Source organism: Pyxicephalus adspersus, chromosome Z, assembly GCF_032062135.1.
Source record: "Pyxicephalus adspersus chromosome Z, UCB_Pads_2.0, whole genome shotgun sequence".
In the NCBI taxonomy this organism is placed as follows: Eukaryota; Metazoa; Chordata; class Amphibia; order Anura; family Pyxicephalidae; genus Pyxicephalus; species Pyxicephalus adspersus.
Window position 1 is genome coordinate 15,774,806 of NC_092871.1, and position 21,014 is coordinate 15,795,819.

At 40.8% G+C, this 21,014-nt stretch overlaps 1 long non-coding RNA gene across 5 annotated transcripts in view; it reads left to right on the top strand.

The window, feature by feature from the left end:
* LOC140344101 (uncharacterized) overlaps positions 1-15,755 on the top strand; it is a 34,446-nt gene extending 18,691 nt beyond the window's left edge. For all 5 annotated transcript variants that reach the window (XR_011923486.1, XR_011923485.1, XR_011923488.1 and 2 more), the window contains 3 exons: positions 11,577-11,661; positions 15,304-15,392; positions 15,487-15,755. This is a non-coding gene — a long non-coding RNA (uncharacterized lncRNA). The remainder of the gene's footprint in view (positions 1-11,576; positions 11,662-15,303; positions 15,393-15,486) is intronic.
* The last annotated feature ends 5,259 nt before the right edge of the window (positions 15,756-21,014 follow it).

Genomic DNA, 21,014 nt, shown 5'->3' on the forward strand with positions numbered 1-21,014 from the left:
GATCAATCCGGGGTTGTCTTGCATAGGGTCCTGCATCGTCCCAGAGCCGGCGCTCTGGGCTCTGCCATCTTCTCCTTTTCTTTCTGGTTCTTCATCCTACATCACCAACCCAGGCGCGAGATTGGGTGACGTAGGGTGGAATAAAAACTTGGCGAAAAAAGCTCCTTCTGCTCATGCTCGAGATGCTCGGGCATGCATAGAAGGAGCACCCAGGAGCCTCCCGGGATGCATGACATAGGTATCCCAGGAGGCTTTGCACTCCCATTCATTCTCGATCGTCTAGGCGGTCGAGAATTATGGGCGGTGCTGCCCCCTTTTTATTAAAAAAAAAAAAAAAAAAAAGGGGGTGTTGGGAAAAAAAACCCTAACAACAGAATTTTTACCTTACATAAAATGGTTGCCTACCCTTTTATATAAAGTGAATTTTCTGAGTTTGGGTATGCTTTAAGGTAAGGAAAGTGTTCAGTTTTGGGGTCATTGGGGTGGGTTGGTGTTCCTTATAATAGGAGCTCTAAGCAAAACAACTACCAGCCCTGACTTCACCGTACTCAGAGTGATTTTTTTATAAAGAATTCCAGTATCCAATGCTGGGCATTTAAACAAAATATAACACCCAGGCTAAGTTACCTAAATAATTGTGGAAGGAATTATTCATAAAAGCTTATTTGTCACGGATGGCTTAGCTTGTCAGAGGAATCAAATAAAAAAAAAAATATTTCCAAGTCTGCAAAAGCTCTGACTTTTGATCTCATGGATCTGATATTTGAAAGCTCTCCAAGGCTGGAGAGGATACATTTTCATCAGTAAAAGCTGGGTGATCCAGCAAACCTGGCATGGTTTTCTTCAAAGTCCTTTGCTATTTGTTAGCAAATGTTTTCAATCCTGGACCAGATTCATTTCAGGTTTGCTGGATCACCCAGCTTCACTGATGAAAGTGCCTTGGAGACCTTTCATAAATTAGGCCCAATGGCTTTGCATAGCCTGGGGATCTATCAGTGACTTGTAATGTGCTTCTTATGTAGACTACCAGACAGATTATGCAGGAACTTCTAAACATTGGCTTTCTGTGATACCTCATTAGGTGCCCCCCCCCCCTTTAAAATCAAGGTGCCCCTAGTAGAGAGAGTACGGTAGTCCGATCTGTACCTCTGTTTGCAATGACCGAATGGGCCAATAACTCAGAAACAAATGGAAGCTGGCAGGCCGACTGTGAGGACAGCAGGAGCAGGGTATTAAATCCTGATGAAAATTGATTTCCACGTCCTAATCCCTATTCTCAATCTTATAGACTGCACACTACACAACTCATATAATATACTCCACAATTATACACTTACAATTTAATTTGTCCAACTGGCTTAGAGGAAATTGAAAATCGCAATAAAAAATAGAGAAGGACCCCCCACCTCCTCCTGCACTCCTACACTGTCCAGGCAATTTCATTTTTGCTTTTGTTTTCTCAATGTTTTTTTTTTTGCCATTTGGAAATAATGAAATGTATTGTCCGCTCTTATCGTCCCTTTATTATGATAATGCACAAAGCCAGAGGCGTGCTTCCAAACAGCCATCCAATTGTCTTGCTGGATATTATTAGAGACCTCTCTAAACATTTTAAAATTAACTTTCAGAGATGTCTTGCTCCTCGGCAGGTACATCCAATCTGCTCACATGGATAAAATGTACATTTAATGCTAAACAATCCCCTCTATGAATTATTTACACAACTTTGCTGATATTCATTTATATTGAATCGGAATACTTTGATCTGAGGACACTAATGTGACCTAATATACTTCCAGACTGGAAATCGGAATGTTTTCTCCCGAATCTTTACTTCATTTAATTTGGATTGATACTGAACTATCCATAGCCCAAAGTTGTTTTTTATTTGGAGGGTAGATAAAAAAAACCTGATGAAGGTTTCAGGGCATGTTTAGCAAAAGGGTTTTGAGCAATTTTACCCCTCATGCTTGCAATGCTTTAACATTAGACCAAATGGGTCCATTAGTTTATCTTTATTTCACAGGCAGTGGGAGGTACAGATTGCCGTGCTACATGCAGCATTCAGGAACAGTTTGCCATCCCTGCCACATCCATACACTTCAATCAGTGTGCTTGCTGTTTTTAAGCATTTGCACCGTTTTTTAAGGAGTTTCAATTCACCAAAAAAAAAATTAACGGCTCTGTTTTGCAGCTCCCTGAAAATATTTCCACAGTAGATGTCCAGGGGTAGTAATGCCACTAGTCTGAATATGTCCTTAACCCCTCACTACTCTTTCCAAAATGCAACAAAAAATAGGCCAAAAAATACACCCTCCATCTCTAGACCAAACCTTCTTATCCAGGGTGTCATGGGACACTTGGGTTCCTCCTTAAGTTGTTGGGGGAGAATGGAGAATTGATCTCACATCTACACTGACCACAAATGCAAGGGGCAATTCTCCACTGATCACTGACCTAAGGATTCATTTCTATAATGATGTTAGAGAACAGCACACTTTCTGAGTTATTATTCTATCATTCATTCTTTTACACATACTTTATTGAAATGTTGAGCGAAAATGCAAAACATCTATAATAAAGAATATAAAGCAATGGGAAAAGTAATATAAAATATACCAAAAAGTAATATAAAATACCAGAACAATTCCAACATCAATACTTTAAAGGTTTAGAAAGAAAAATTCTTCCACCCGGTCAATCTGCCACAAACTGCCACATACCTGACTTAATTCAAACAGAAAAACAAATAAAACCATAATAAATAACCATAATAAAAATAAAAACTTTCAAGGCAGCAACAAATCACATCAAACACATGTATTCAATTTTTAACATTTTATTTAAAATCATACAATAAAATTATCATATTTATTCTATTTATATTTAAAATTTGCAGAAAACATTTTCACCATTTGGGTTTGCGTTTTCTCTACGCGTTTCACAGTAACAAGTCTGCGTTCTCAGGAGATCTAGAGAGCCCTAGAGAAACATAGATTCACAAATCATTTCAATATCATATTTATATTCACAAACACTTATGTAAGTCAAATACATAATATAACATTTTTCACTTACTTATTCTTACTTTCTCTTTCCCTCCTACATGTCACAGGACATACTCAATGTGCTCTTTATTGTCTGGCCACAAAGCAAGGGGAAGTTTTTTTGTTTTATTTGTTTTACTACCTAGAAAGTATATCCAGTCCAGGACAAATTGTGAAGGTCAACTTCCAGAGAACCTCCACCAGTTAGGGAAAAAAAATGGTAAGCATGAGGGGAGGAGAAGTGGATAGGCCAAAGGGGAAGGTACCCTCAATATTCTGCTGAGATATATAACCTGGGACAGGTAGACTCTACAACAAGGCCGCAAATTCTCAAATTTTTTTCAGTCATTTGATTTTAGCATGATTACAAAAATGTTGCTGTATATTATTAGCCCTGGAATTTAAATGGGCTTGGGGAGACTCATTATTTATCATTTTATTTAAACTTTTGTGTAACGCTATGATCATGCTAATGTACTGAGCTGTAGGTATAATCATGTATAGCAGGCTTTTCCTGAGCACATAGCCCACCTGTGTATTGTGGTGTACTGCACTAAAACAAAAATAGTGCAGGTACAATACCTCCTGCATGTTAATCACAATCCATTGTGCGAGTGTTCTACATATCTAAAGAGAAAGGAACAATAGAAGTATTCAAATGACAGCATGTGCTCAACCACACTGCCCACATAGATTTTACATTATACCATCTTATGTAATATATAAATAATTTAATTCAAAAGACCTTTATTGAGATTTTACCATAAAGAGTTTTGTGTAATGAACATAGTATAGTACAGTCCTTATTCTATACAAAACCTGTACGGGACTATTAGGAACGTAAGTGATAAATGTGAAACAAAAAGTGTACTCACTTTAGGGATAGGAGGGTGAGAGGTGACTTACTGAGATTCCAATAACTATGGCTAAATTCACACTGGTGGTGAGGTTGTGGTGCATTTACTGCTTCATCGTACCAGGAGCAGCTGTGGCGTCTGTCTGCGGAAGCCCCATTGAGAATGAATAGGGGCAGCAGCGAGTGTTACTAGCATGGCCTACTGCTGAGAGCTAATGTACAGATACAGCGTTAATATTAATAATAAAGATGATTTATATAGCGCCAACATAATATGCAACATTGTACAATTAAATAGGGGGTTATTTAAGAACTGCCGTGCAAGTTTTCAAGGTGCCAGTCGTGGGGAGCATTACGGAGTTGCGTGACCTGTTGTGCCCTTAGCCTGTTTTTCCAAGGAAAGACAATAGGGGACCAAAAACCATGAGTGCCATGAAGGTTTTTGTTGCCAATAGTTTAGTTTGGAGATTAAAGTTTGAGAGTGTTTGATATGAGTTAATTCAGCAAAGCCAGATATAGGTATTTGTTGGGTTATTGGTTTTGGACACTATATATAAAAATCCACATACACACGTCCAATGGTTCTCGCCTGATAATTGGCTCAGGATATTGGACGAGAATCTTACGTGTGTACAGCACCCATGTCCGAACGACTGTCCAGGCGGATCTATTGACGAGGAACGATCCTAATGCAAGGGAAGGGGGAGAGAGCGCAGCCGGGTGCCGCTCCATCATCCTCTCCCTCCCCTCTCCATAGAGCAGAACAGTGCTATATGTACAGCACTCATTCATGCATTGTGCAGTAGTTTGTCGTTGGAAAGGATCATGAAAGATCCTTTCCAAAGACAATAATTGCACGTGTTTATGCAGCTTTTCACATAGGCCAATATTTATTTAAATTAGGGCATGAACACAAGGTGAGAACCAAAGTTTCTTGTTGGCCACAGTCCCTGAAACACAGAGAAGACGTACCAATACCATTGTACAACTAGACGATGAATAAACATGAGGAAACCAGATCTCTTGAATACAAATGTGCTTCAGAAAGAGACAATAAAAATACCTTTTAATATTCGAGAACTCAGAGTTTAGGATTCAAAAGTGAGCAGTGTTATGTAGGCCCCAAAAATAAGTCTGGCACAGGAGCCCTCTGGTGCTTCTATTCTTCATTGAGCTTTGTGGAGACAACAGGTGAGGTGACCAGAGTCCCCTACACAAACCAATTTAGTTTCTAGGGTGCTGGAATGTAAACTACAGTCACACACCCAAATTGGATACAATTAAGTAAACTGCCCCCCACCCCCATCCCTGAGGCATCCCCTGGAGATAGAATTGATTTAATTATGCAGGCTCATTAATGTGGACAATAGGGAACACTGACCTGTTTATCATATCAATGCTTCTTATCTGTAGACACAATTAGGCAGCTAATTACCCCTTGAATTAGGAGCTGGGTGTTAGCATTGCATTTAAATCAGTGTATTGGTTGCTGGAGGAATTGATGGTGGCTGCAAGTGGTATTTAGAAGTGAATCAGATTTACTGTGTAATTGGGGTTTTATAAAGTGGCTTAAAAATAAATCTCAAACTGGTTTAGTGTATTTATTGGGATGATATTCAGCAATACCATTAGCAGCATCATAGACTGATTACCAGATAAGATCAAACTTCTTGTCTGTTTTTTAAATGGACAACATGGGACGGAAGTAAATGTTAATTCTTTTATATTTTGTTACTGCACAGATTCTGGCGGGTTAAAACGCCTGTTATGTGTAAGATATGGAAAAGTCCATTGTATTTTTCCTTGTGAAAATTCTACTTGCCTGGTTTTATATTTCACAGGCCCAGAACAAGCAAAAAAAGTACAAAGTGGAGAAAACCAGAACTCCTTATCCCCCTTATATCCCACTTATACTGGGTCAGCGACTTGGCATTGGGGCCACTGGATCAGTATATTAGCCAAGTAACTAGCACTATGAGATCAGCTATGTATATACATCAGATGACTGCCATCCAAGATGTATGACCATGCTTGTCTTGGCTGAAAATCTAATGTATGTGCAGCAGTCCCCCAACGTCCATTGGGGTAGATTGCCAAATGATGGAGCAGGGGACAGTGTGGTGGTGTGGGAATCCAGCATGTACTGCGTTGTTCATCAATCCATCCTGGAGGATTGGTTAGTAACTGCTCGGGAATGACTGCTGTACTTTTCATATGGAGGAGAGCACAGCGGGGTACTAATCACTCGTCCTTCTGCCTTTCCTCACTAAAGAACAGAACAGTTCTAAAATCTCATTTATTTATCTGTCACTGGAAACCATCATGAAAAATTATTTCCAACAAATGAAATCTAATATTGGAGCCACAGATAGGTCAGCTTTGACCGCCTGTCTATTTCCAACATCTAAATAGCCTGGTAAGATCACACCAAGGTTTTCCAACTCATGGAATGTGATAAATAATTCTGAAGCGTTATTATATTCTAAGGGTGCCTGAGCAATAAACGTGATTGGGCGGTTTACTGCCAACTTTAAAAATGAGTTCCTTTCCTGTTGCTGGACTTCATCATTAAAGTACATGTAAACCTTAACTAAATAAGAGTTGCCATGTGCAACACAAATGATTGCCATTTTTAAAAATAAAATAATAAATATATAATAATGTTTTTTTTTATCCCTGATTGCTTCCCCGCACTCCTGATTCCTGTAGTCTCTTTGCAGCCACTTCCTGTCTTTTTGCAGCGTTGGTTGCATGGTTTCCTGATGGTGACAGCCGTGGGCCATGCCTGTGTAATGGATGTTGAAATGGCCACTTGTAGGCTCCATGGAAGGCTCACATGTCAGAGCTACAATCCTGGGAGATGGAGTGTTGCCACTCTAAGGTGCCCGAATCCTCATGGCAGTGTCACCATTTTAATATTGGAATAAAAGTGTCAGATTTAAAAGGATTGAATGTTATCTTTGAAATTCCATCAACATGCTAAGGCTGTGATAGGATTTTAGTTGATTGCACCATATGTGACAAAAAACCTGCACACTCAGATATGCTATTTCCGTGATTAGGGCTGCGTACACACGTGCAATAATTGTCGTTGGAAAGAATCTTTCACGATCCTTTCCAATGACAAACGACTGCACGATGCATGAACAAGCTCTGTACATACAGCACCATTCTGTTGTATGGAGTGGGGAGAGGGAGAACGACGGAGCGGCGCCCCTCTTCCCTTCACTTGCATTACGATCATTCGTCGTCCATGGATCCACCAGGATGGTCGTTCAGATGACGGACAACGAGCACTGTACACACATGCCAGATTCTCATCCAATATCCGCTCTGAACCGATTATCAGACGGGAACCATCTGACGTGTACATAGTCTTAGAATGTTAGTATCGTGGACAGCTTTGCCTGTTCAGTGACCACAGCTGGAGGACAAAGCCAATAATTCCAAGGACACCTTGCCATAGCAGTGTGAAAAAGAAAAGGATGTACCTGGAATTCCAGCATATTTGCGTGCACATGGCCTACCAAGCTCCTGAGTAATTGAATATGTTTGCCAATTGGTAATATGTGGGTTTTTCTTGACATAATCCACACAATGGGCAAAGGATCATTGAGTCAACCTGAGATCTGATCTGAAAAATCATTTCTTTGAAGGTTTTAAATGACCTTTGTGCTGAGTTATAGTTTTCCTGGATACTTTTATATTGATTAATCAGCTTTAGGTTCAAAATGAAATGAGAGTTCATACTTACCCCATTCACCTGATGGTAGGTGACCTCCATTTCTGTAGACTAATTGTAACTTTCACATATGAGCTTGGGATGAATCTAGTATCTGATGTGACATAGAGGGTTCATTTGTCTTAAGATCCCCCTATGACACCTAGCAAAAAAAAAAAGGTGGATGGGCTCAAAATGGCAAATGGAAGAACTGGATGAGATGGGCTATATAAAAGAAGCTTGGAAATCGAGCACATGTGTAAAATAGGTCATGAAATTAGGATGAACAGTTAGCACATTGATTAGCAACTTGCAGGGTTGTAGGGTTGGCTCAGTGGTTAATACTTTGGCCTTCGCAGCTCTGGGTCCCTGGTTTTAATCTTGTCCAGGACACTATCTGCATGGAGTTTGTATGTTATCCCTGTGTTTGCACTGGGCACTCCAGTTTCCTCCCACATCCCAGTTAGGTTTATTGGCTTCCTCCCAAACTTGACCATAGAGTGTGGTAATGACATATGACTATGGTGGGGACATTAGATTGTGAGCCTCCTTGGGGGACAGCTAGTGACATGACTATGGGCGTAAAGTGCTGTGTAATATGTTGGTGCTATATAAATACAAAATAACAATAACTTGCAACATCCACATATTTGTTCTCAACCAGCATAGAATTTCCCAGTGAATCGGTCTAGGAATTGATACATTTCTGTCCAGTCTCCTCTCTTGATCCAATTGGGTCACCATTGATGTGAGGAGCTGTATGGACAATGGGTCTAATTTAGTAAAGCTCCCCAAGGCTAGAGTAGCTAGACCATCGTGGGTGAACCTGGTGATCCAGCAAACCTAGATTGCATTGAAAAAATTTGCCAAGTATTAGAAATTGATTTTTAAGAAATACATTTCATTTCTGGAAGTTTGCTGGATCACCCATGTTCTCCCATTATAGACGTATCTTCTCAGTCTTCGTGAACTTTCATAAATCAGTCGCAATAGATCTGCTCTGAGTATGGCCAGTGTTGAAAGCGCCTTCCAACAGCAGCTCACTAGCAGGATGCATGTTTTTGCATCTTCTCCCTCTCTCCCTGGCCTATGCCTCTAATGGGTGCCAGTCTGGCCAACCCCCAGGTATGTCTCTACTTATCCGATAATAAAAAAATCCTCAAGGTTATATAAAACAGACCAAAAGAGTACAAATACCAGTGCATTTTGAGAATGTGCATACATAATATCATTACCTTTACATCCTTGTGACCATGCAAGAAATTAGGGGAATAGAAACAGCTAATATATAATGGATATGTAAGTGGATATAAGTAGAATGACCCCTGTAAATTTGCAGTGACTCCACAGAAGCTCTTTCGGCCTGTCGTTGGTCTGCTGTTGGCCGTACCAGAGCGCTCCTTGTGTAGTCTTTTACACAATGTGTTGAATTGTTTCCTAAACTACAGGAAATCCCCTCTGGAATGAGATAATCAGCTAAAATTCACACACAATTCTGGCAGAAACCTATGATGCAAATGAAATCAAATTAACCACCATCAGGAATGTTCAGGGTGCATAAAAAAAATTGGGGAAATGGTGGCCACAGCCATAAAAGCATGGACACCAGTCTGTCCATTAAATAGGGAATCATTGTACATCATTCCTACTTGTTGGTGAGAGTCAGGCAGCAGGCTTGGAATTCATAACCATTCCCAATTTATTCCTCACCAGGAGGTCCACCCAGCACCACCCTTCCCCTTAGGCACAAGTCTGGGTGTCCCCATTGTGATATTGTACATGCACAGCAGGGTCGTGAGTGATACCCATGGGCTAAAACAGCACTCAGTTATTTTATTTTAGGTTTAGATAAGAGTAAGAAAAAATTATAATCTATCCAAGTTTCACTGCTGTTTTGGTGGATTTTTAGCTACCATGTCCTCTATAATGTCTGTCTGGGTTTAACTGTACAACTGGACTAAGCACAAACAATTGTTCCATTGGAATGCAAGCTTAAAGGGATGCCGCCACCTTGACTATTCAGGACAAAGGGACAGTGTTTTTGCAAACCCCCCTTCCCCCAACACATACACTGATATTTGCATTCACAGCACCCCTCCACCGATTCCATTCTCCATGGCACAAAAATGCTATAATGAGAATCGTGTCATCATTCCTTCTGTCTGGTGGCAGTGCTAAACTCTAAGCAACTGGCTACCACTCCAGAAATGGGAGGTCACATGTCCCTCATACCTGGAAGTACTTATAATTGTGCTGGGTGAGAGCTAGCAAGAGGAGTATCAGGTGCTCAGGGGCCCCTCTGCAAAGAATGGGTCCCTTTAGCTTAATTCCAGAAAAAAAAACATTTATTAGTTTTTTTGATTGAGTGGGTTAAAGTGAGAACTTTCAGTCCCTGTGACACCAGTGTAAGATAAAGTGTGGCTGTCAACTAGTATGTTGATTTTGTTTTAAGATATGTTGTCATACACACGCTGGTGTTCTTGGACAATAAATGTGTCACGGACTATTGTAAACATCTAATTGTCTATTGCCATGATCATTTACACACAGCCCTACTCCCCATCAGTTTGAATTTCAATTATCCTGCAATTATCTGAGATCAGGACCAGGGGGAAGGGGGTTGGGGAGGGCAAAGGGCCCTTCTGTACCAGACCCCAATCAATAGAGTTTGCAATGCTGAATTTTTGCAATGCTGAAACTTTTAGACATGCAGAAAAGGAGCCCAGGTAGTCTACTTGGTATGGGGCCTAGAAATGTCTAATGGCAGTCCTGTCTGGGATCACTCATGTTTAGCTGATAGCTGCCCTTTGCAGACCATTACAGCATAACTCCATCTTCTAAGTTTTAAATTCAAGCCAATTAAAGTTTGTGTTTTATGTATATCATGCCTTAGCATATAGGTGTTTATCTCCTGTATATAGCCTTTTTATATGAAAACTGTAATGTTTATAATTCTTGCTTAAAAGAAAAAGTTTTCAAGAAATGTTAACGTAAAACCAATATGTGATATGTATGGTAACAAAGTTAATACATTAAGCAGTTGCAGATCTTCGAATTTTAAAAGCTTTATCTGGCCACAGTAGCCAGAGGTAGCTCTCTAGCTCCATCGTGTGGTGAAAGAAAGGTATAACTAACAAAATTAACACAAGTGTCATATCGCCATCTTGTGGTTAGTCCAAGGTATTGCATAATGTAAAATGCATTCCATTGCATAGATTTGATTTTTTAGCTGTATCTATGACATAACTATCAGAAGATTCAAGTGCTGAAAACCTTTGCATAAATGTGCACAGTCATCTCTGACAATTGTTTATGCTCTTAGCAAATACAGTTAAAATGGGAAGTTTATATACATTCAATAGTCAATTTTTAAAGCAGTGAATCTGATATTCAAAGAAGAATTCCCAGGTGGAGAATCAATTACTGCTATTGAAACAAGTAAACCTGTAAACATTTCCACCAGGGAATATTTCAGTCAATGTCAGATTCACTACTTTATAAATGAACCCCTAGGGTGAAGAATTTTGGGTAGCTATCCACAAGATTCCTACAATAAATGTTCTTTCCTCCAGATTAGTCTATCTGAACCTTTATACCATGGGGGAACCTTTGAAATAACTTTCAGATCCTCAGGGAACCCCTGCCATAATTACTATATGCACAGCTCCCAGTACATTGAGCATGGGGGTCAGTGGGAAGAATGCCTTACAAATATTTATATTAGTTTTTTGTGTTTTTTCCATAACTAATATAAGTGCCTACATTTGTATTTGCATCATATATCAAAGTATTTTGTAATTACCTGGAAAGTAGAGTTCTGCAAGGAAAAGCATGACACTAGGGGCCAAGTAGTTGCTCTTTGAACAGGCAAGGAATAAGGAAAGCAAAGAAATTAACTAATCAGTTTGTTCCTATCACAGGGCAGTGACCAAGCTTTTCTATTCATTTGCAGCAGGTCATGGCGGAGCTGCAGAAATCTCAAAGATGGACGAACACAATTGAGGACTGGATAGAAAGAAAAGCAAATCAATGTACAGGTAAAATTGATCTCATATGTGTTTTTATCTTTGTAATATGTTGTTTATTACACACACGCCACTGACCCTGTATCTGCCCACCACTACCATCAATGCATATATATTTCTTAACTCACTATCAGACGAGTCCACCAAATTGTGACATCTTCCCAAAGGCAAACACAAGACCTTTTGGCTGGACTAGCAAAGACAGCAAAACATTGCTTCCAACCATTTATCCTTGCATAAATATGGTCATTTTACCCTAGCACCTAATGGTTTCAGAACTCCAAAACTGAACATCCCATTCTGTTGCATTCCTACCTTGTCCTTCTCTAACATAAAACAAAAACGTGGTCCTGTACTATAGTCATACAATAATACCATATCAGCACTAGAAGAACCACTTTAGGAAAGAGTGACCCTGCACAAAACATTATTGCATTATTAACACTGAACTGCTTAATATGTCCTCTCCCTTTTAATAATAACATTTATGCTGGTGTCATTTGGATTGTCATATTCATTCTTTGAGAGTAACTTAGATCTTAGTTCACTTAACCAACTATTTTCCCAATTTCCCAATCTAATCAGATGCTTTATAATGTTGCTTTAAGGCCTTAATTAATAGAAAGCTATAGTCATGGCTACCATAGCCTAATGCACTCAAAAAAACAAGTGAGTTAGGAAGTATTCTGCTTTACAGGCAGTAACGTTCTCCTGCGATCTCCTAGTAAACAATAAGGTCTTCTCCTAATTACCTATTGTATAGTATAGAAAAGACTAAAAGGCATTATCATAAAGGGCCAATGTTAAGATCTTCCCATTCATCAACGCCCCAGAAATTTACTTTAATAAGTGATTGCCAGTTTCATTGGTAGACACTAGTTTTGGTAGGTGATCAGATTTAGTCTTGCCATAATGATAATAAATCTTTGGCTGCATGGCATTTTTCTGGGCGGTTTTCTGCTGGTGCCAATGGTAGATCATGTATCCCTTGTAGCCTCCATCCGAAAGGCCAAATGCAGAGCATTGTCAATGCTAATAGGAAGTATCTTAACAAGGACCTTTGTAGCAGAATTACCATGCATCCAAGTATTGCAAGAAGTCGAACCTCTTTTTATTTGTTTCACACATTGGATACAAACTTTTGAGTCTTCCCAATTGGAAAATACCTGTCCTGGATTCTCATCCACTGCGCCTAATTTAATAGTATTTTTATTTATAATGTTTTAACATTTTTCTATCACACAATAAAAGAGAAATACAACTCCCTCCGGCTTATCACCCAGTAAATCATACAGAGCCCCCCCTCTGCATGTCATGATCAATAAACCTTCACCATGGGCACGTTCCCAACTGAGAATCAGTCTAGGTACTGTACTATGGGATTACAGTATATTACCATCACCAAGTAAATCAATTCCCATCTGTCCAAGTGGCACGTCCCTATTAGGATGCAAATTTCCACATTTAGTTATTCATTTTCATTTTTCATATGGCTTTTTAGGTTAGTGTGGAGGAATGTGCATTGCAATGCATATAGAAAAAGACCACTATTTTTTCGAGATCTTGACCAATTTATCTACACTTGCCTTTCTAATTAAGTAAAGTAGCCTGTGATAATTTCTATGGAGCCAGGGCTTGGTATAAACTGGTTTATAGGTGTCCCCAAGTGTTAAATACACAAATGATGACTTCCCACCTAGCTCCTGGAAAAATAGTGTATATATCATACTGGTAATTAAGCTGAAATAACAAAAGATTGACCTCTACAACTTTTTATTTTACTGTACAAGTGGATTTAGAGGTGAATAATGGACTGTATACCTAAAATTCCACTAATGCTACACATATTCTAAAACACAGTTACATAGCTAGTATATACACATATAATCCATTTTACCTCTCTGGCTTTATATAAGGCCTTTGATTTGAGTCCCCTTCACCTCCCAGTAAGCAATACTCCTCTCCTGCATATGTTTCCAGCTGTCATACCCTGTACATTCCTCCCTTACACATTCTGCCCTATACAGTTAGGTCCATAAATATTTGGACAGAGACAACTTTTTTCTAATTTTGGTTCTGTACATTACCACAATTAATTTTAAATGAAACAACTCAGATGCAGTTGTACTGCAGACTTTCAGCTTTAATTCAGTGGGTTAAACTAAAAAAAGATTGCATACAAATGTGAGGAACTAAAGCCTTTTATTACACAATCACTTAATTTCAGGGGCTCAAAAGTAATTGGACAAATGACACAAAGGCTATTTCATGGGCTGGTGTGGGCAATTCCTTCGTTATGTCATTATGAATTAAGCAGATAAAAGGTCTGGAGTTGATTTGAGGAGAGGGGGGGTGCTTGTACGTGGAAGATTTTGCTGTGAACAGACAACATGTGGTGAAAGGAGCTCTCCATGCATGTGAAACAAGTCATCCTTAAGCTGCAAAAACAGAAAAAAACCATCCGAGAAATTGCTACAATATTAGGAGTGGAAAAATCTACAGTTTGGTACATCATGAGAAAGAAACAAAGCACTGGTGAACTCAGCAACGCCAAAAGACCTGGACGTCCACGGAAGACAACAGTGGTGGATGATGGCAGAATAATTTCCATGGTGAAGAGAAACCCCTTCACAACAGCCAACCAAGTGAACAACACTCTCCAGGAAGTAGGCGTATCGATGTCCAAGTCTACCATAAAGAGAAGACTGCAAATACAGAGGGTGCACTGCAAGGTGCAAGCCACTCATAAGCCTCAAGAATAGAAAGGCTAGATTGGACTTTGCTCAAAAACATCTAAAAAAGCCCGCAAAACATTCTTTGGACAGATGAAACCAAGATTAACCTTTACCAGAATGATGGCAAGAAGAGAGTATAGAGAAGGCCTGGAACAGCTCATGATCCAAAGCATACCACATCATCTGTAAAACATGGCGGAGGCAGTGTGATGGCTTGGGCGTGCATGGCTGCCATGGCTGCCATGGCATTGGGACACTAGTGTTTATCCATGATGTGACACAGGACAGAAGCAGCCGAATGAATTCTGAGGTGTTCAGAGACATACTGTCTGCTCAAATCCAGCTAAATGCAGTCACATTGATTGGGAGGCGTTTCATAATACAGATGGACAATGACCAAGCAAAGAAGTGGAATATTCTTGAATGGCCAAGTCAGTCACCTGATCTAAACCCAATTGAGCATGCATTTCACTTGTTGAAGACTAAACTTCGGACAGACTTCAAGACTACAGGCTGTCATTGCCAGCAAAGGGTTTTTAACCAAGTATTAGAAATGAACATTTTATTTTCAGCTTTTTAATTTGTCCAATTACTTTTGAGCCTCTGAAATGAAGTGATGGCATAAAAATGTGAGGAACTAAAGCCTTTTTCTTTCCACAATCTTTTTGTTCACCCACTGAATATACCAAATATTTATGGACTTAACTGTTACTATGCATATGGTGCCCGGTGTCCTCACTCTTTACACTGCTGGCTCCCATACCCTTCATCCTTTTCTCCTACACTGAATAACTACTGCACACAACCTACTGATTAACAAATAGCAGAAAATATCATTTTGGTTTTTATTTCTGCTTTACATGTGTGATATTTCTTACCTCTGAAGAATTGTTATGAAGAATTGTATTTTGTATTTCAGAGTGAACAATCACCACGTATGACACAAAGAATAAGGAACTGTGGTGCCACCTACTGTGACTACACCATGCCAGATGGGGGCAGAATTTGGTAAGCTGGGGGTCAGACCTTTTAGTGGGATGTTTGTTGAAGATTGTAAGCTCCTTGTTGCTGTTTTTCCAGAAATTTCACTTTTTGTTTCCAGTGGGCCTGATGGTAAACAGCCAATCGGAAGCCATGCCGCGGATTCAGAAGTACACCTCTCCAGTAGTGGTGCTGTATATCTGACATTGAAAAGGCCTCAGCAATGATGTGGAGGATGGAGTCACTGCAATATCTCGCCTTCCTGTCTGAGGTGGTCGGGGGTAATACAAAGTGGGAGTAGAGAAGAAGTGAAGCAATGTCAGTCACCTGATCTGATATATGGTACTATTCCTGCTAATGGGACCCAATAAAGAGCAAAGATTTTCCCTACATTGTTGTATCCGTGTCTTTGTCTGTGACTTCATTATCGGTAATGCTTCTTTCACTGAGCTCCGATTCCCTTGTCTAGAAATATGGTGAAGTCTATTTAGCAGCTTTTTTAAGGTGAGATTGGTTACCTTTTCTCTCTCGATACAATATGGCCGCCCATTTATATGGCACTCCATGTGTCCGGATACCCTGGCCATTGTGTAGAGTTGTTGATATTGAAAGGTGTCCTTTTTATGGGTTTTTTTTCTGTGATTTGGCAGGGCTCCTGCTAACTGCTCCAAGATGTGTGAAGCCGAAGCTATTTTTATATTTTTTTTTTAATTCCTTTTTGTCTGAGCACTCCTGAAGTAGGACAAGCAGTACTCAGGTAGGTGTGAAGTGGTGGTAGCTCAGTTGGTAAAGGCTTGGTCTGGTCTGCTGGAGATCTGAGTTCGAATCCCTGTGCAATCCTTGTAGTTCTGGGTAGTGCCTGAACCCCTTTGTGGTGGGACAGGGCTGTGGGAAATGTTTCCACTACCTTGTCCCACTGTGAGGGTGTTCAGACACTGTATGTATGTGTGTGTGTGTATATATATATATATATATATATGGGGTGAGGCCAAAAAAACCTAAGTCCCACTTTTTGAATAGGCTGCCCCGGTAAGACAGCCCACATTTATTGTAGTTGTTGCAATGATATCACAGACTATGGACCAGAAGAGGCGGGGGGTCCACAACCTAATGTGCTGCCCACAGGCGTTACAGGCCTCAGCGGCCTGGGACTGGAGCAGACTGGTGGGTTGTCCATGGCCTCCAAGCTTTCACTCAGCAAGCATTCGAGCATGGGGTCTGCAGGAGGGACTACGATGCTTCCATCACTGAGTGATTCATATCCACCCAATTCACTCAGAGATTTGAGCTCAAGTCAACTGCACATCAGTCATTGAGTGATTTACCACTGCCCAATTCACTCAGACTTGACCTGGGGACTACGGGACTTGAACTCAGGTTTGTGGCGCCATTGTTACTGCTCTTATCCACTGAGCTACTTGCCTCTGCTCAATCATTACTGTGTCCATTCTCCTATTTCAGAAGGGGAAAGTCCTAAATAGGGCAAGAAAATTGGAAAAGGTAGAAGCGGGAATCGAACCTGCTACCTTTGAAATCAGTGCTGGGCTGCTACCTGGCTTCTAAACCCCTACACTAGAGCCAAGCTACGTGTTAGAGTTTATCAACCAGCCCCTTAAACATCACAAACTCAAAAAACAGGACTTAGTAAAAGTCAGTTTTACTTTCTAATGAAACATTTATTCTGTGACATACATGACAATATTTTGGATGGGTTGTCATAGCCAGGTGAGTGAAATGTGGGACTTCTTATAAGATTTTTTCTTCCTAATTGGTTAGCAGCCAGCTCATTAATCATCAATTAATCACTAATTGGGTACTAGTCAATATTAAGGGTGATCTATGGTGATAGAGGGAAACTTGGCTCCATAATAGGCCACCATAACTGATACCAGAATTCAGGGGGCGGATGGGACTCATCGTTCTCAATCTCATCGCCATCGCTGATACCAGGATTCAGGAAGTGGATGAGACTCATCGTTCCCTTTCTCATCACCATCACCGATACCAGAATTCATGGAGTGGATGAGACTCATCATTTTCAATCTCATTGCCATCGCTGATACGAGGATTCAGGAAGTGGATGAGACTCATCATTTTCAATCTAATTGCCATCGCTGATACCAGGATTTAGGGAGTGGATGAGACTCATCGTTCTCAATCTCATCGCCATCGCTAAATTCCGAGTTGTAGGGGGGTGGAGGGGACTAATTGTTCTCAATCTCATCGCCGATACCAGGATTCAGGGGGTGGAGGAAACTCATTGTTCTCAATCTCAGTGAATGTTCATGTGGTGTATGTTTTGACTTTAGAATCCCGGGCCAGGATCTCATTATAGACTCAGTAGAGTGATAACTTCCAACGCAGTTCTCCTTCATTGATTGATTGATTGATTACTCATGACAGTCAGTACATTGGCTGTGATGCTCCAGTATTGAATGATGAGGTTCCATGACCCATCTGTGAATCTTGCCACGATTGGATACTTTCTATTTTGTTATATTAACACTGATTCATTTTATGTATCTTTAAAGAAACACTCCGGATTCTGTTAAAGAGGAGAGCTGATGGTCACTTTGGACAAGACTTTTGGACACTAAGTTCTGTTTTAAGTGACAGCACTTTCATTAAGATCTGAGTTAAACTTCCACAATGCTGGAAGCATGGTACAGCCCTGCATTACACAAGCTGGATCTCCTGTGTACTGAGCATACAGTTTAGTGTCTGGAAGTAGACATGCTCCTTTCATTCAATGGGGTCTGAGGTTAGGCTGTACCAAGATTTACAGCGGCCCCACATGGAGGATTGAACTGCATCAATCACAGGAACAAGGTAATGACTGGGTGCCCCAAAGGTGCAGCATACACAGCAATATCAGACTGGTGCCAGCACACCAGGGCGTGGGGAGCAGTGTACAATAAAGTTTTATCACTATCCCAGAGCCTTACGATTTGTTACAGAAATAAGATCGTACAGGAACAGAAGCAGAAAAGGCCTAAGCAGTACAGTGCCAATCTATAGAGAAAAAAAATGTCCTTTTCAGCATCTATGGGGCAATGGTGGTATGATGGGATATGGGGGGGGGGGGGCACTGTCTGTACCTAGTGGTGTAATCTTGTAGTCACCGCTATGATGGTTGTACTAAAATGCTAATTAAGTATAATGAAAGGTCATACATGGGGATTACAGGTAGGAAAAGAACTGTCAGCATTATTACACAACATGTGCTGCAGAGAAAACACACAAGAATGATATACAGAGAGTACCTACCTACAACCAGCACCATGGGGAGTCATGGAAGAGGTTTTATCCTGATGGACAGGATGAGGCCCTGAGAACCATATGAAAGAAACTATAGCACATAATAACCAGACACTGAGTATGGGGACAACTCCTAGAGCACCCGTGGGGGGTATAGATGGAAGTTAGCAGAGGGTAAGTACAACAGTGGGATGCAGGGGAAAAAAAAAATTGATTGAGCGCACTGCTGGACGATGCTCTAATTTTCATCTATTAGTAGCTGGTGAAAAGGGAACACAAGAGTTACACAAGAGGTAACACTTTATATGTGGATTGGAAAGAAGTAAGAATCTTTTATTACTGTGTGTCCCTATACACATCCATCACTCCCTGGCCTGGTGACCTCCTATAGATAAGTTGTCACAGGGAGAGGAATAGGAGGAAACTCCCCAGTGGGCACACAGTATTAACCTAATCTTACACACCATCCAAAACCAACTTAGCTGGAGTTCAACATTAATAAATCCAGGATATTACTGCAGGCGATGAGACCTGGAATATGACCCCACAGGTGACCCATTTTGCTCTGTTACATCATGGAGCTCCAAGCAACTCTTTCTGATGGTTCCCTGCCCATTGTGGGACCTGAAGGAGAGGGAAAGGTTTGAGGGTAAGACAAGGAAATACACAAACCAATACCCACCACCTGAGGCTACAAGACACATGACAGGAGAAATGGGGACAGAAGACCCATTGTGGGTATGAGGGGACAAAGGGGAGGTACATGAATAGCGATAGAGGAGACAGAGAGGTAAGAAAGAGGGATATACAAATGCCCCATAAAGGGAGGGCAGTAAAGACACAGAATCCATCTTAGAAGAGGGGAGGGTAGTTAGGGTAACTTTATAGATGAGGTTTAAGGAGGGGAGAAGTACAGGGTCAAGTGACATTATTAAACTTTTGCCTTTTTAGTATCTTGCACTACTAAAGGGAACAGGAAGAAAAAACAATACCAAATGTAATGCAAACCTCAAACTAAAAGAAAGAAAACTGAAAATAAACACATCCAGCATCTTAATCAAAGGTAATCTACAGACTCACCTGACAGATTCTGGAATACATTGGAAACTAAATGTTCAACATTTAAAATGAACCATAGGACAGGCAAATCTGACCAGTGACAAGGCAGATATGGTGAGAAAATAATAACAAGATGAAGAATATCACCAATGACGTGTAGAGATCACCAAGAGACAGATCCCACTAATGGCCAGATACCCCGGGATAGGCAGATTCCTAATAACTGCACCCTTGTGGTTGACTCATTCTAGAAAGGCACAGTAAGTGGGAAGTTAATAGATTACAGCAAGCGATGGGCTGAAAAGTGGCTGGTAATTGGTGTGTGTAAAGGGGTGGATAGGGAACAGCCAGGATGGAGGGGGGGTAGTAAGACAACATCATGAGGGTGTTGGCTACAATATGGAGAGGAGTCAGACAAGACACAAGGGGTCAGGCATGAGAAAGAGGCCGTCAGAAACCAGGTCAAAGGGGGCCAATCAGGACTGACAGGATCAGTTAGGGTAAGGGAGAATAGCCAAAACAGAGGGGCAATCCAAACTGGGAAATGCATCAGCCAGGTCAGAGGTGGGCAGTCACCATTATTACCCCCTCCCCATGGGAGCAATTAACATTTCCCTTAGGACTCACCCTAATTTTCCCCTCTACACCACTAAGCTAAGCGCTCTAAAACTTTCACTGTCTATAGACTTCCTCTGATGAAGGGGAGGCCACATGCTCCAACACAAAGCCAAGGCTCCTCCAGTACTTCATTGGGGACCCCAGTTTCAGCCAGCGGAACAAGCAACAATGGTAGTCTGCATTAATTCCAAATCCACTCTGGAAAGGGTAACAGGAAATTATAGGATTCAGTGGGAATGCAAGAGAACAATAGTGCTCAGTAGAAGGCAAGTGTATATTGGTGGACAGTGGGAGCTAGAGGGACACATTGACAGTCAGTTGGCACTTGTTATATTCTGTACCCCCCTACTCTCTCCCCATCTCCTCCCCCTCTCTGCTGGGAGAGTCTGATGGGCAGTAAAACTTTCATTCATAGTTTTTGCAGAGAAAAGCAGCTGATCACAGAAACAAGAATGGGATTCTTCAGAAGAATTGGAAATGGGGGTATACAGAACCAAAGGACTACCCAACCATCCTAATCAAAAACAAGTATATGTGCACTTTATATCCTGAGCCCCCTTTGTACTGCATCCAAGTATGACACTGCCATCCATTATTTTCCAAAAGGTGCCAAGAAATTTACACAATGCAGATTTAAAATAAAAAAAATATAGGCAGTCCGACATTCTAAACATGAACATAACAGAGGGCAGCAGATACTGTAGTCCAAAGTGA